The 15,294-nt window shown below is 34.4% G+C and overlaps 2 long non-coding RNA genes across 2 annotated transcripts in view; one reads left to right on the forward strand and one right to left on the reverse strand.

Moving 5' to 3' along the window:
- LOC130456382 (uncharacterized) overlaps positions 1-15,294 on the forward strand; it is a 58,890-nt gene that overhangs the window by 22,241 nt on the left and 21,355 nt on the right. The gene's annotated exons all lie outside the window — the stretch shown is intronic.
- LOC103103129 (uncharacterized) lies at positions 1,953-14,904 on the reverse strand. The gene is made up of 3 exons (XR_457781.3): positions 14,827-14,904; positions 11,967-13,201; positions 1,953-2,541 (listed from the first exon to the last, which is right to left on the reverse strand). It is a non-coding gene; the product is annotated as an uncharacterized LOC103103129 (long non-coding RNA).

A 15,294-nucleotide genomic window follows, 5' to 3' on the forward strand; every position in this document is an offset into this window, starting at 1 on the left:
ATCTACAGTTCTGACAGGTAAGATATTTCATTGTCCCCCAATTTGCTTATACAGTGGCATCTTGATACACAAGCACCTTAAGTTATGAACAATTTGAGATACAAGCAGTCATGATTGGGCTTTTTTGCTTTAATTCACGGGTGAATATTTGAATCATGACCTTTTGTCCGTGGGAGGATCCTGAGGTGGATGAGGTAATCAGTACAAGCGCAGTTAAAGAAATGTTGAGAATTTGGGAAAAAGTTGAACAGTTTATTGAAAGGACACACCCAGAAAAAGTTGCAACAGGTTGTGGGTTGGAGCTGTATGACCACACTTGTTTCACACATTGTTGAAACATTCTGAAAGGGAGGAAGAAACAAACTTCCATGGAAAGATAAGATTTTTGTTGAAATGGCCTCTAAGTGAAATCAAGGAAAGTGTGGCAAAACAGCAAAAATTTAATGAAGAAAATAGGATAATTAAGTAAAGTAAAAAAATAGCAATTAAGTTTAGCAATAAAGTTACATATCATAAATAATATGTAAGGCCAATTTTGCATTTAAATGTTGTGTTATGTGTGTAGAGAGTAAGTTATGTTAAGCGATAGCTCAGGAAATGAAAACCTTCTGCACCAGCATCTTTGCCTGACCTTGAAGGTAAATAACATTTCATAAGCAAGTTTATTTCTTTATATTCTTTTTTATTACCTATAAGTATACTTGTTATTTATAAAGTATACTTTTGTATTTAAAAGCATATAAAACAAAAAATTCATGATTTTTTGGGGGGCTGGAATGGATTAATTGCATTTTCATTAATTTAGATGGGGAAATTAGATTTGACACACGAACAAATTGAGTTTTGAGCTGGGCCATGGACAGAATTAAACTGTTGAGTCAAGGTACCACTGTATCTCCTTTTACATCTAAATCATGTGTAATTTTTGACCTTATCTTGGTATACACTATGAAGTATGATTTATATCTAGTTTCTCCTAAAATTGTTTTCCAGTAATTTTGTCACATAGTGAGTTTTTGTCTCAAACACATTGTATTTATCAAAAACTAGATTACTGTAGTCATTTACTACTGTGTATTAGGTACCTAATCTATTCCACTGATCCACCACTCTATTTCTTAATATCCGATTGTTTTGATGATTACTGTTTTGTAATACAGTTTAAGATCTGGTACTGCTGGGTCATTTTCCTTCACACATTTTTTTCTTTTCTGGTTCCTATTATATTCTTCATCTTTTGTCCTTTTAGATGAAATTTATTATTCTAGCTTTATAAAATAATTTCTGGTACTTTGATTGATATAGCACTTAATAAATAAATAAATTTAGGTAGAATTATAATTGTTATTATTTAACCTATCTATGAGCAATTAGTATTTCTCCAATTGTTAGGTCTGATTTTATTTGTGTGAAAGGTATTTTATGATTGTTGTTCATATAGTTCCTGACTTTGTCTTGGCAGGTAGAGTCCCAAGTATTTTATATTGTTTGCAGTTATTGTTATTATTATTTTTTGTTTGCCAAGGAAATCCAAGATGGGGTTAAATTTTTGGGAAATTTTTATTTAATTAATTTAGAATATTTTCCCATGGTTACATAAATCATATGCTTTCCCTCTCTACCCCCAAACCCCCCTCCCATAGCTGATGCACAATTCTACTGGGTTTTACATATGTCATTGATCAAGACCTATTTCCATATTATTAGTATTTGCAGTAGAGTGATTATTTAGAGTCTACATCCCCAATCATATTCTCATCAACCCATGTGATCAAGCCGTTGTTATCCTTCTGTGTTTCTACTCCCACAGTTCTTTCTCTGGATATGGATAGCGTTCTTTCTCATAAGTCCCTCAGAATTGTCCTGAATTATTGCATTGCTGCTAGCAGAGAAGTCCATTATATTCTGTTGCACCCCAGTGTATCTATCTCTGTGTATAATGTTCTCCTGGTTTTATCTGCAGTTATTTTAAATAGAATTTCTCTTTCTATCTTTTCCTGGTACACTTTGTTGATAATATATAGCCATGTTGATAATTTATTTCGGTTTATTTCATAACTTGAAACTTTACTGAAGTTGTTTATTTCAACTAGTTTTTTGGTTTATCCTCTAGGATTATCCAAGTATTACCATCATATCATCTGAAAAGAGTGATAGTTTTATTTCCATGTTTCCTATTCTAATTCCTTCCATTTTCATTTCTTGTCTAATTGCTATCACTAGCATTTCTAGTACAATATTGAAAAATCATGTCGATAATGGACACCCTTTCTTCACCCCAGATTTTATTTGGATGGCTTCTAGCTTAATCCCATTACAGATAATATTTGCTAATGGTTTTAGATAGACACTAATCATTTTAAGGAACACTATATCTATACTTAGGCTTTCCAGTATTTGTAAGAAGAGTGAGTGTTATATTTTGTCAAAAGATTTTTATGTGTCTATTGAGATAATTATGTTATTTTTGTTGTTTTTTTAAATTAGTGATCTTTTGTTTTTATAACATCTTCAATTTTTCTTTCCTCTCCTAATTCATTCCTGGAATTAAAAAGAGGGAAAAATAGTTAAGTAACATCTGTAATTAATATTTATGTAATATAATAAGGATTTCTATATACTTTATGAATATCCCATTTTATTCTTACAACAACCCCATGAGGTAGTTGCTATTATTTTCCTCATTTTATAGATGAGGAAATTGAAGCAATTTGAAATTGTGATTTACCCATAGTTATACAACTATTAAAGTTCCTGAAGCCATATTTGAACTCAGATCTTTCTTACTTTAAGTCTAGGGCTCTTTCTATTATACTGGCTATCTTTAACCAGTTAAACAACTGACCAACCAACCAACTAATTTATTAACTGATTTTGGTAGTTTATAAACTACCTATAGTTCCCCAACTGCTGCAAAGAATGGAGGGTGTACTTTTTCTCCTCTCTTTTCTGTGACCAGGCTTGGTCATTATAATTATATAAAATCTAGTTTCCTTTTTTGCCCTTTCCACTTATAATTGTTACATATTCATTGTGTATGTTGTTTTCCAATTTGTGCTTTCTTCACTTCACATCAGTTCAAATAAGTCTTCCCATGCTTCTCTGAATTTTTCATGTTTGTCATCTTTTATAATCCAGTATTATTCATTTATATTACATTAATTTACCCCAATTTGTTGAACTAGTTTCCAACTTATGGGAATTCACTTTCCTTCCTGTTCTTTGCTTCCACAAAAGGTGCTTCTGTGAAGATTTTGTTTTACACATGAATGTTCTTTCTGTCTTTGTTTCCCTTGAAGAATATGCCTTATTCTCTGGATTAAGAGAAATATGCAGTTTCCTTACTTTCCAGAATGGTTGGACTAATTCATAGCTCTACTAATTAGTATGCCTGGTTTCTTGAAGTCCTGCTGATGTAGACTATTTCTATCTTTTATCATCTTTGCCAGTGTATTGGGTATGAAGTAAAACATCAGAGTTGTTTTTAGTTATTCACATTTCTCTTAAAGTCATTATTTTCTTAGAGCATTCTCTTTTATGGTTGTTAATAATTTGCAATTCTTCTATTGAGTAATGATTGTTTATATCCTTTGACTATGTATCCATTTAGGAATGGCTCCTGATCTTATTAAACATTTGTATTACTCTCCTATGTATTTTGGAGGTTAGACTTTAGTCAGAAATATTTGAGCCAAAGATATTTTCCCATGATTGACAGGTTTATTTCTTATCCTAGCTGAATTGAATTAATTCATTTAAAAACCTTTCAATTTCATGTAATTGAAAAGACCAATGATATCTTTTGTGGTCACATTTATTACTCCTTTGACAAAACTTCTAGCCACCATGCAAAAGCTACATTATCTTGTTTTCATTTAATTTTGTTATTTAGGTTGGGTGTATTTTGAGCCTTTTGTGACATATGGTATAATATGTTAGTCTAAACCATTCATTTCTGTCAAACTGCTTTCTAGTTGTCCCAACAGGTTTTATAGGTTAAATAGGGCATTCTTCTCCAAATAATTTATGCTTTTGGTTTTACTAAACACTGGATTATTGAGTTTGATTCATTGCTTAGCACAGTGGTTGGCACATAATAGAAAATTAATAAATGCTGGTTGATCAGTCATTTACAAATTTTTATTTAGTCTCCTGTTGTTCTTTTCTATTTTTTAAACCAGGGTTAAATAATATTTTATAATATAACGTGATGTTTGGACCTGTTAATTCTTCTTCATTCCTACTTTTCTTTGTTCCATAATTTTCCTTGAGATTCTAGATTTGTTTTTCCTTAGGATTTTTTGGGGTCTGTTTTTATAAAGGATTTCCTTGATAGTTTGCTTGGTTTAGTATTAAACCTGAAAATTCACTTAGGTAGTACCATTATTTTTTATTATACTGGCATCCATCTCTTTTCTAACCAAATTTCTAATCCCCTTTGACATAGAATTGGATCATTTCCCACTATATTGGTCCCTCCTGTAGTCACACTGACCTCTCAGAAGCCCTCAAACCTACTTAAGATGACTTCCTTCTCAACTGTGATAAGTGTTAATTCCAACACAATGACCCTGCCAGGCTTTTGACAGTTTTATTCTTTCTTTCAATTGAGGATAAATTGGACTATTTAATATTTCTAGGTCTGGCACTTACAAGTTTTCAATTAAATAAAAGATACTAAGAGTCAGTTTTTCCTGTTGCCATGTAACATCTAGGCTTAATTCTCATTCTTTGCTCACCTTGTTCTTCTTTGGAAGGTAAGTGGGGGTGTTGGGAATCAGTGGGGTGAAATCTATTCAATACCATCCATTTCCCCATAATTCCTAAAATAGCTTCATTTCTTTGTAATGCCTTTTCTCACAGTAAAGAATTAAGCAGGAAGGCAAATTGAGCTCTTAATGGCAAATCCAGTTCAGGTGCTGAATTGCAAACAGAGGGTTTTTTTAAAAAGGCTATTGAGATGTTTACAGTGACACCTGGTATAATCGTTTGGCAAAAATCCTCTTAGGATATGCAGAAACTTAGACAACACATTGTACAGCATGGGAATTGCTTTTGATGTCAGTGCTTAATAATGGCAATGGTTAGTCAGTGAATTTGGGAATTAGAGTTGAGAAACTCTCTTCATGTCCTTCACTTGAAAATGATAAAACAGATGGCCAATTGGAACCTTATATATTTTGTTGTCGGAAGTAAATGCCGCCATAAGTGCTTATTTTATGCTAAAAGCCACCATCTGCTAGATGTCATCTCTGTGTACCTGTAGAAAAATGAATAAAATGAGAGGAGGAACCTTCTCTGATCTGACCTGGACACTCAGGCATAATGCATCAGAGATGATTTCCTATTCTACTTGACAAGCATTAATTCCCAAATGATGGCATCGAGGGGCTTTTTGACAGCTCCAGTCTTTCACCTAAGTGGAGTGAATTTGGCTTTGTAATATTTCTAGGTGCCATAGCATGGGGGTAGTGGAAGGAGCACAGAGCTGGAGTTAGATGAATTGAGTCAGAATCTTGGCATGGCTACATATTTACCTGTATAGTCAGGTGACCTTTCCAGACCTTAGTTTCCTCTTTTGTAAAATGAAGGGGTTGGTCTAGATGAGCTCTAAAGGGCTGTCATGCTTCAATATATGTCGTGCGATAGTTCATGCTTTTTTACTCAGTTCTGCATTTGCAGAGGCTTTTCCTCATGCATATCTGGAATGCAATCCCTCTATATGCTACCTCATAAAACTATCTCTAACTTAAAAAAAAAAATGTCCCCGCAGGAAATCTTGCTCATTGTGAGTAACCTTCTCTTCCAAAATTATTCTATAAACTATATGTTTACTGTTTTGGGAGGGAAGGAGTATATGTTGCTCTCCTTCACCTCATAGTGTTTGAGCTTCCTGAGGTCAGACACCAGCTTTGTGTTTGGCTTTGTACCCTAGTATCTAGCTCAGGATGTTGTACATTCCTCTTTCCTCCCCCCCCCCCAACTGGACCTTTTCTCTTTATTCAAAGATATTTTGTTTCCCTAATTATATGTAATAACAATTTTCAACATACATTTTCTGAGATTATAGCATTCAAATTGTCTTCCTTTCTCTCTTACCTCCCCTCCTCTCGAAGATGGCAAGCAATCTGATCAGGGTTATATATATATTATCATGCAAGTCATATTTCTATATTGGTCATTGTGCTAAGAGAATACTCATATAAAACCAAAACCTCAAAATGAAAAATATAAACTTGTGAAAAATAGTATGCTTTCATCTGCATTCTAACTCTTAACAATTCTTTCTCTGGAGGTGGTGAGTATTCTTTGTCATAAATCCTTAAAATTGTCCTGGATCATTATATAGCTGAGAATTGCCAAGTCTTTCACAGTTGATCATTTTATAATGCTGTTATTACTGTGTACAATGTTTTTTTTTTGGTTCTGCTTATTTCACTCTAGATTAATTCACGTATGTTTTTCCAGATTTTTCCAAAATCATTCTGTTTATTATTTCTAACAGCACAATAGTATCCCATCACATACCACAATTTGTTCAGCCATTCCTCAATTGATGGACATCCCCTCATTTTCCAATTCTTTGCCATTACAAAAAGAGCTGCTATAAATATTTTTTGATTAAGTAGGTCTTTCTACTCACCTCTCTACTTTTTTATTGTTTCTTTGGGATACAAATTTAGTAGTGGTATTACTGGTTCTAAGGATATGCACAGCTTTTATAGCCCTTTGGGCATAATTGTAATCTGTCCTCTAGTATGGTTGGATAAGTTCACAACTTCAATCTGATAGATGTGAAGCAATACCTCAGAGTTGTTTTAATTTGCATTTATCTAATCAAGAGCTGTTTAGAATATTTTTCTTATGAATATTGATAGCTTTGATAACTTCATCTGAAAATCACTTGTTCATATCCTTTGGCTATTTATTAATTGGGGAATGACTTATAAGTCTTATAAATTTGACTTAATTCTCTATATATTTGAGAAATAAGGCATTCATTAGAGAAATTTGCTTTAAAAAATTTTCCCTAGTTTGTTGTTTCCCTTCCTCATGGTTATTTTTTTTTTGTATAAAACCTTTTAAATTTAATATAAACAAATTATTCATTTCATATCATGTAATATTCTCTACTTCTTGTTTGGTCATAAATTCTTCTGGTCTTCATAGAGCTAACAGGTAAACTATTCTATGTTCCCCTAATTTACTTATATTCTAAATCATATGCCCATTTTGGCTTTTTCTTAGTATAGGGTGTGAGATATTGGCCTATACCTAGTTTCTACTATACCCAATTATCACAGCAGTTTTTTAAAATAGTGATTTCTGATCCCCAAAGCTAGGATCTTTTGGTTTATCAAATACTAGATTTCTAAGGTCATTTACCCTTATATGTTGTGTATCTAATTTATTCTACTGATCCACTATTTAATTCTTAACCAGTACCAAATTGTTTTGATGCTTACTGTTTTATAGTACAGTTTGAGATCTGGTACTGCTAGGCTTCTCTCACATTTTTCATTTATTCCCTTGACATTCTTGACCTTTTGTTCTTCCAGAGGAATTCTATTATTATTTTTTCTAGTTCCACCAAAACCTTTTTATGGTAGCTTGGTTGTAACTCATCAACCTTTGACTTCAGCTTTTGGTATAAGAATGGACCTGAGAATCTAAAGTCTCAGTCATGGATACTCCCATCAACTTACCTTTGCCCAGTCTTGGGCAAATTTGGATAATTCTAGATCTTTGAGGGTATATTCTAGTGACAAGAATGATAAACTAATGCAGATTTAAATATAACTCTGAAATACTTTTTCCCCCCAAAGCATTGGTTTTTCAGTGCCATGACCTCATAACAAGATAAATTTATTCTGCTGACAAACAAGTATCTGGATTCTATATAGCCAAAGAAGTTTTGGGTAGTATTTAGTCTTTGATCTACTGCATTTTTATATTCTGGGCCATCTTTGACTATTGTGATGAGGTACATATTTATGTAGCCCAAACATATACACACCAGAAGAAGAAATCATAAGAAACAACAGTATACAAAAGCTCTGATAAATTTTTATTGGTTCAGTTTTTCTGATGGTTAATAAAGAATGATTTGTATATGTTCACCTCCAGAGAAAGAACTGATAAAAAGAAATTAATATAGTTTTATATATAAATATATCTTTTTGTCAAATGCTGCCTTCTCTAATGGGGCAGGGAGAAAGGAGTTAACTAGGCATTTTAATATAACAAATAAAAAAAATAAAAATGACACAAATCAACATATGGAAAAATGGTTAAAATCTCTGAGTAAAAAAATTGCAAATTAAAATAACTTTGAAGTATCATTTCACACGAGTCAAATTGGCAAAGACAATAAAAGATAAAAATACTTAGTTGGAGGGACTATGAGAAGACAGGCACACTCAAAACACTGTTGGTAGAGTTTTGAACTGATCTGACTGTTCTGGAATTATGTGAGAAAAGTAATGGAATTAATTGCTCATACCCTTTTGATCCAACAAATGAACTACTGGACATATATCTCAAGCAGAATGATGACAGAAAAGTCCAACATTTGCTGAAATATTGAGAAGAGTACTTTTTGTAGTAGCAAAAACCAAAGTGGCTAAGAAAATATATGGTTTAAGAGGATAACGGAATATTACTGTGCTATAGAATGAATGCAAAGAATATAGAGAAAACCAAAAAGAACCACTAAGAATGTATGAACGATGACTACAACAATGTATAGAAGACAATACTAAAAGGTAACAGAATTCAGGCTGAAGGCACTGATCACTAATGGTTCCAATAGCTAATGACAAACGTTTTTTTTTCTTCTCCCTTTTGATAAAGAACTGGTAGATAAGAGTAGAATGTTACATATATACTCTGTCCCTTATGGTCATTGTATTGGACAATTTTGATTAGCTGATTTTTTCCCCATTTTGTTATAAGGGAGGGCATTTCATAGGGATTATTGAGAAGTAACCAAAATAAAAAATAATGCACCAATAAAACATTTATAGGCGCATATCCATAAAACAAGGCAAGTTACCTTAAGAGTTGTTGGTGCTGATTGCATAGGTATGGTGATGTCCTTGTGATAACCATGGTATAAAATAAATTTTGAAATAGCAAAAGAATTTAAATTAAAATATACAGAAAGTGTTCTTGTACCTCATAAATATAACAAGTTATGCTCTATAGCAGTGTTGGTGAAGGTTTTCAAGTTCGGGTGCCCAAACTGCAACTTTGGGTTGCCTGTGAACCCAGAGAAGTGAGGAAGAGCTCTCTTTAGGCTTCTGGACAGAGAGGCAGGAAGAGGGGGAACAGAGCAGCTCCCCAAGTGCTGGCTTGAGTACCAATACTTCACCAATGCTGCTCTATAACCTCATAGAATGTTGGAAGGGGATTAACATTAGAAAGAAAGCACAGGGAAATTATAGTTAAACACATCACATCTCCTTTCTCCTCATATTCTTTTTGTCCCACATATAAATATTGCTGATCAATTTAAATCAACAAACACTTATAGGGGTATGTGAGAGAAAAAGCATTTATTATGTGCCCCTGCTAGGTGCTAGTACATTCAAAGTTCTGGTCATGATCCCAAATGTTCTATTTTCTCTTAAAGGTCAACCAGAAGACAAATTAGTTCAAAGCAAAAGACACTTAACTAAATAGCATATCAAAAAAGTAATAAGAATGGTTCCCTCTATATTCCTCTATCCTGGTACACAGAGGTACACTCCATCACCATCAATATACCATCCTATCAGTAAGGAATACAGCATACAGGGAACATATATGAAGTTGTATATGAGTGGGAATAGGTAGGACTGGACATGTGTGTGATCAGGGAAAACATGAGGGTATAGTAACTCCCAATTTTCATTCTGCAGATGTCCGGATGTCCTCTGGTGATATTAACATGATACTTACTCTCTGCTGGATAGTTTCTCTGAAGTGCTCTCTGCCAGGCATTTCCAATATCTATTGGGTGTCTACCTGGAACCAAAACTGTTTTTGGCTGCCAACTGCTATTTTTTAGCAGTAATCTTATTTCTGCCCTATAGGGGTGGAGGTGGAGTGAGTCTCTCATATCTGGGAAATACAAGAGACTATAATCAGAGGAGAATTTCAGATTTCAAAATCATAGATGTCAAACACCATTTAATAACATCCATCAATCTGCTAATGTCCATGAATTATCAAAAATCCACTAATCAGAAAATGCTCTTGCTGATATATCTATCTGGAACCTCAATTTCTGTATTTAACTGATGCTTTCTGACAACATTAAAAATTGTTAGCACAACATAATGGAGTTGGTTGATGCTGGCAAAGTGATAGATTTTTGTTGTTGTTGTTGTTATAAAGGCTAATTGGTTTTAGAAAAAACTCCACTATAGTACAAAAAGCAGATTCTTTGTAGTCAGAAGATTTGGGTACAAGACCTAACTCTGGTATTTTTTGGTTCCCCTCTCTGGAACTCAGCTTCCTCATTTGTAAAAAAATATTAATATTTACCTTAGTACCTCAGAGTGTCCTTGTGAGGAAATTGCCCTAAAAATGGCAAAGTGCTATATAAATTAAAATGTTATTAATGTTATTGTTATTGAGAGCTCTTAATAAGTACATTAAATAATGTGACCATTGAAGGGGATTTATTATTTGTACTAATTGTGACCTAGTTACACAGTTAATTCAATGGGTGGTAAAAAAGAGGGGTTCATCAAGACATATTCTCTTAATTTCCTGGTTGTTGCAAACATTAGTCACTGAATGGATTTAAATCCTTCTGCATACAGACACACTCAAATGGAGAGATAATGCAAGCCCTACTGGTGGAGGCTAATGATAGAATATGAGGATAGTGCCCATCATCTCATAGCAGTGGGTCAAGACAGGTAAAGCTGTGGTACTGAGAAAAAATCTTTTTGGGGAATTTGAAGTCTAATAAATAAAACACAAATAAAGATGCTTTATTCTGAGAAACAAACAAACATGAAGCACTCTAAAACCTAAGAATAAATTGAAACTCTTTTTGGAGTCTGTGAAATGAAGACATTTTAGTAAAAGTGAGAAATATTGCATTTTGCCTATTCCAACTAAACCCTTATAATATAGCTTGAATCTTTTGGAATTTAAAGTTATTAGTCAGCCAATGAGCATTTAATTGAACTATGCACTAGGTACTGTGCTAAGTGCTGGACTTACAAATAAGACAAAGAGACAGTCTGCTCTCATGAAGCTTGCAGTCTAATAGAGGAAGACAGCACAAAACATGCGGGCATGATAGAGTCCAGCCCAACGAGTGTATATTGAAGGAAAATGGAGAGATATTTGACTTGGGAATCCTCTAAATGGAAGCTGTGGGAGCAGGTTTTGTGCTTCCTTCCCTAGCTGTCCAACCAGTGAAGCAGAGGGTACTTGAGGTACTAATGAGGTGAAAATGCTCAAGCTCTGCCAATCTCTGTGATGATGATTTTCCTGGTGGTGAGCTTTCCTGGGAACATTTGTGCTCAAGATAGTGCTTATTCCAAGAGAGTGCATGGAATTAGTGGAAAGTGAAAGAGAGCTGACCTGGGAGCCCCTTTTAAATAGGGGCTTTGAGGAGAGTTCTTTGCTCTGCTGATTTCCTCTTAATATGATGAGTTTCCTGATAATATAGTTTCCTGGGGGCATGACCATGATTGGAGTCTAGTCCTTGTTGTTCCGAGATATTTTCTTATCCATTCTGCCACTCTCATTTTATTGGATTGTTTAATTAATTCATATTTATTATTATGATTGTTTGGTTTGTAGTCTCCTCCATTTATTTCTTTTGTATTGATTTTTAGTTCCCTTTCTCTTCTAATCAACACCTCACTCCTGAAATTAGATTTGCTCACATGGATTTCATTCTAGACAATTTCCACAGACTCTCCCCTTCCACTTCTGCTTACTTCTCACCCAACTCTTACCTATGGCTCCAGAAACTATCATGCACAGGATCCCCAACTCCGCAAAACCATCTCAGCAGATGAAATCCTAGTGTGAGGTTAACTGACAGACTTGGAACTTGTCAGTGAGTTAGTAGGGTGGTCTACCTCAAGCATGTGAGGATTTCCTCTGGCAGATTGGGCAGAGGAGAACAAACAATTTGTTCTGGTGGCTATGAAGACAACTAAAGCAGGTATTGTGATGTGCTTAGAGCACCCTCAGTCACTGAAGCTGTCAAGGTCATTCACTCTATCTCAAGCCACCATCCTTATTTTTGTCTTCCCACTGGACTTTGATGACTTTGAAAGAGAAAGTGAGGCTGATGACTTTGCACAATTCTGCCTCACTTAAATCCAATTTACATGTAAGTCAGGATCACATAATGAGTTGTTTCTCTTTGGAAAACAAAGAACACACAATAACAACCATTACCAAGGTACTCGAATTTACTTAAGGTGTTAATTTTGTTTTCTTTCTTTGTGTATCCCACAAATCTTTTTATATTTCCTGGCCCAGATAAGCTTGTTTTTAGAAATCTCCCCACACTAACAATCCCTTAGCTTCAGTAATATTCTTTTGTGGTGATCTTTTATAAGAAATTTTCAGTATTTTGTCTTTCACCCAGTTTGAAGTTATTTCTGCTCTGTTCTGAATTCGATATTTTTGTTTTGTTTCTTTTACATTCTTCTTGTATTCCTCATGAAAAGTAGAAATTTACAGTATCAATTTTTGCTCTATCCTCTATCCAGTTGTTATGTTAGTGCATCTGCATATCTTGGTCTATTTTTTGCTTTGTTTTGTCTCTGATATATAGGTCTTTTTGCTGCACCTCACTCTGAATGTCATGAATTCATAAAAGAAATGGGTATGTGTAGTAGTTGTATGAAATGGATTGACTTGAAGACAACAGAAACTGCCTGGGTGAGCAGAGGCAAGTTTATTCTTTCTCATGAGAAAGGGCACATGACCAAGGATGACCAGTACATCTGAGCAGCAGATACACAGTTGTTTATATGGTCTCCAAGGCAATACCCCTCACCCCATCCCTCTCCTAGTTCACCATTGGCTGGTGACTATGGGCTCACAGTCTTGTGGTGAAGTTCTAACCAGTCATAATCATACTCTTACATTTTATTCCTCATAGGGCAGGTGCGATGTCTATTCAGCAAACTCAGGTTAGCTTAAGGCGATATGGCTTTGGGAAATTAGATGCTTCCTAGGAAAATAGAAATGTATGTGCTTATTTCTGCATTTTGAGAGAAATCCATCATTCTCTATACTCCTTCCATAGGCATCTCATTACCCTGAATCATGATGCTGGTACTACCTTCTGTACTTATAATAATAATCGCTCATGACTAAAGCTTGTAGATCCTGTCTATTTTTGCATGCTCCCTTGGTGTTAGTTTTTTTTTTTTACTGACCTGTACATCTCTCTCCAAGGGCAGGATGAAGTACTAGGAATTGGAATCCTTTCTTTGAGAAGGTGGTCTTATATTATGCCAATCCCTCATAGATAAAACCATTATATGGTCCCTGTTTTTTAATGTGGATATTCCTCTGTCCCCCGCTATGATGCTCCTCTCATTTCTCCATCTAGAGTAAGACCCAACTTCCATTTCAACCCCCCAACTAAGTCCTTCCTCTCTATTGTTCTTACTCTATTGTTTTTGCCTTTATTCTCCTGATCCAGATTTGTTGAGGAATTAAAAGAAGTTTACTTCTTTTTCTTCTTTTAAACCCTTACTTTCTGTTTTAGAATCAATACTGTGTATTGGTTCCAAGGCAGAAGAGCAGTAAGGGCTAGGCAATGGGGGTTAAGTAACTTGCCCAGTGTCACATAGCTAGGAAGTGTCTGAGGCTAGATTTGAACCTAGGACCTCCCATCTCTAGGCCTGGCTCTCAATCCACTGAACCACCCAGCTGTCCCCAAAGCTTACTTCTTATATCCTCACTCCCTGGCTACTACTTTTTGGCTTTCCTTTTTATGAGTAAGCAACTTCTCACTATGTTGCTTCCCTGTCTTTTCTACCCCAAATCATTAATTCATTGAAAGGGAACCATGTAATTTTAGGTCACAAAAATATTTAGTTTTTCCTTCCCTTCTCTTTTCTCTTTAAGAACTACTTAGTTTCTTATATACTTTTTTATCCCTTGATTATCTTTTTGTTCTTTCTTCTATCCTTTGACCTATATTTTTTTATTATCATTACTATACAATAGCCTAGAAACATATATGAAAGTTGATTTCATTGCTTAATCTTTTGTTAATAATTGTACTATTTAACTTTCTTGTGTTTCTTCTGTTTAGAGTTTTCCCAATAATGTTTTACTCACTTCTGTTTTGTTGTTATTAAAGGAATGCCTCAACTCTCCTCTTTAGTTAATTTTTTTAAAAATTTATTTGACTGAGTTTTGTAGGATATATTATTCTGGACAGTATCTTAAGCTCTTTTCATTTTGAGACTATGCTCGTCCATCATTTTCTCTGATTTCTTGTGACTAAAGTATAATTCTGCATTATTTCAATTGAAGCTCCTCTGTAGCTAAAAATCTTTCTCATGGTTGTCTATAATTGTTTTTGATATGGAAAATGTTGAAATTTAATCATTATGTTCCTTGTAGATTCAAATTTTGTGTTTATATCTGGTAGAAATCTATCCTATGAGCTTGCCCAAGTTTCTACTATATCAGGAAAGCCCTGAGGAAGAGAAACAGTGTGGTTCAGGTGAGAAAATGAATTTAGAATCAGAAGGTTTGAATTTGAATCCTAGGTATGCCATTTGCTACCTGGAACTGCACTTTTTAGACTTTTTCTACCATCTATAGAAACATCTTTACCTGAGAAGTTCATTACACTTTTAGACTTCTAACACCGGAACTCTTCCTTTGATTGAATGGTTCCTTCCAGAACCCCCATTTTAAGGAGAATTCCCAGGCCAGCTAAGTCTTTATTTCTCTCTGGGTTCTACTCTTGATTCTCTGGACTTCCTTTACCATACACCCTAGGTGCTATTCTCTCTCTCCTTTCAGCTACCTTTAAGATACCTTCCTTAATTAGAATATAAACCCTGAGGTCAGCAACCATCTGTCTTTTTCCTCATATTTGAATCAATAACACTCAGCACAGTGCCTGGAACATAGTAAGCGCTTAATAAATGCTTATTGACTTATTGAAACATTATAGCTTTAATCAGTGTATTGCATAATTTCCTAAAAAATGATATTCAGTATTTAAAATATATCTTTTTTTTTGGGAGACTTTTGATCCTTAAGTTATATCTGACAATTCTCTTTTTCCAGACAGTT

This window comes from Monodelphis domestica, chromosome 1 (genome assembly GCF_027887165.1).
Source record: "Monodelphis domestica isolate mMonDom1 chromosome 1, mMonDom1.pri, whole genome shotgun sequence".
NCBI classification, from domain to species: Eukaryota; Metazoa; Chordata; class Mammalia; order Didelphimorphia; family Didelphidae; genus Monodelphis; species Monodelphis domestica.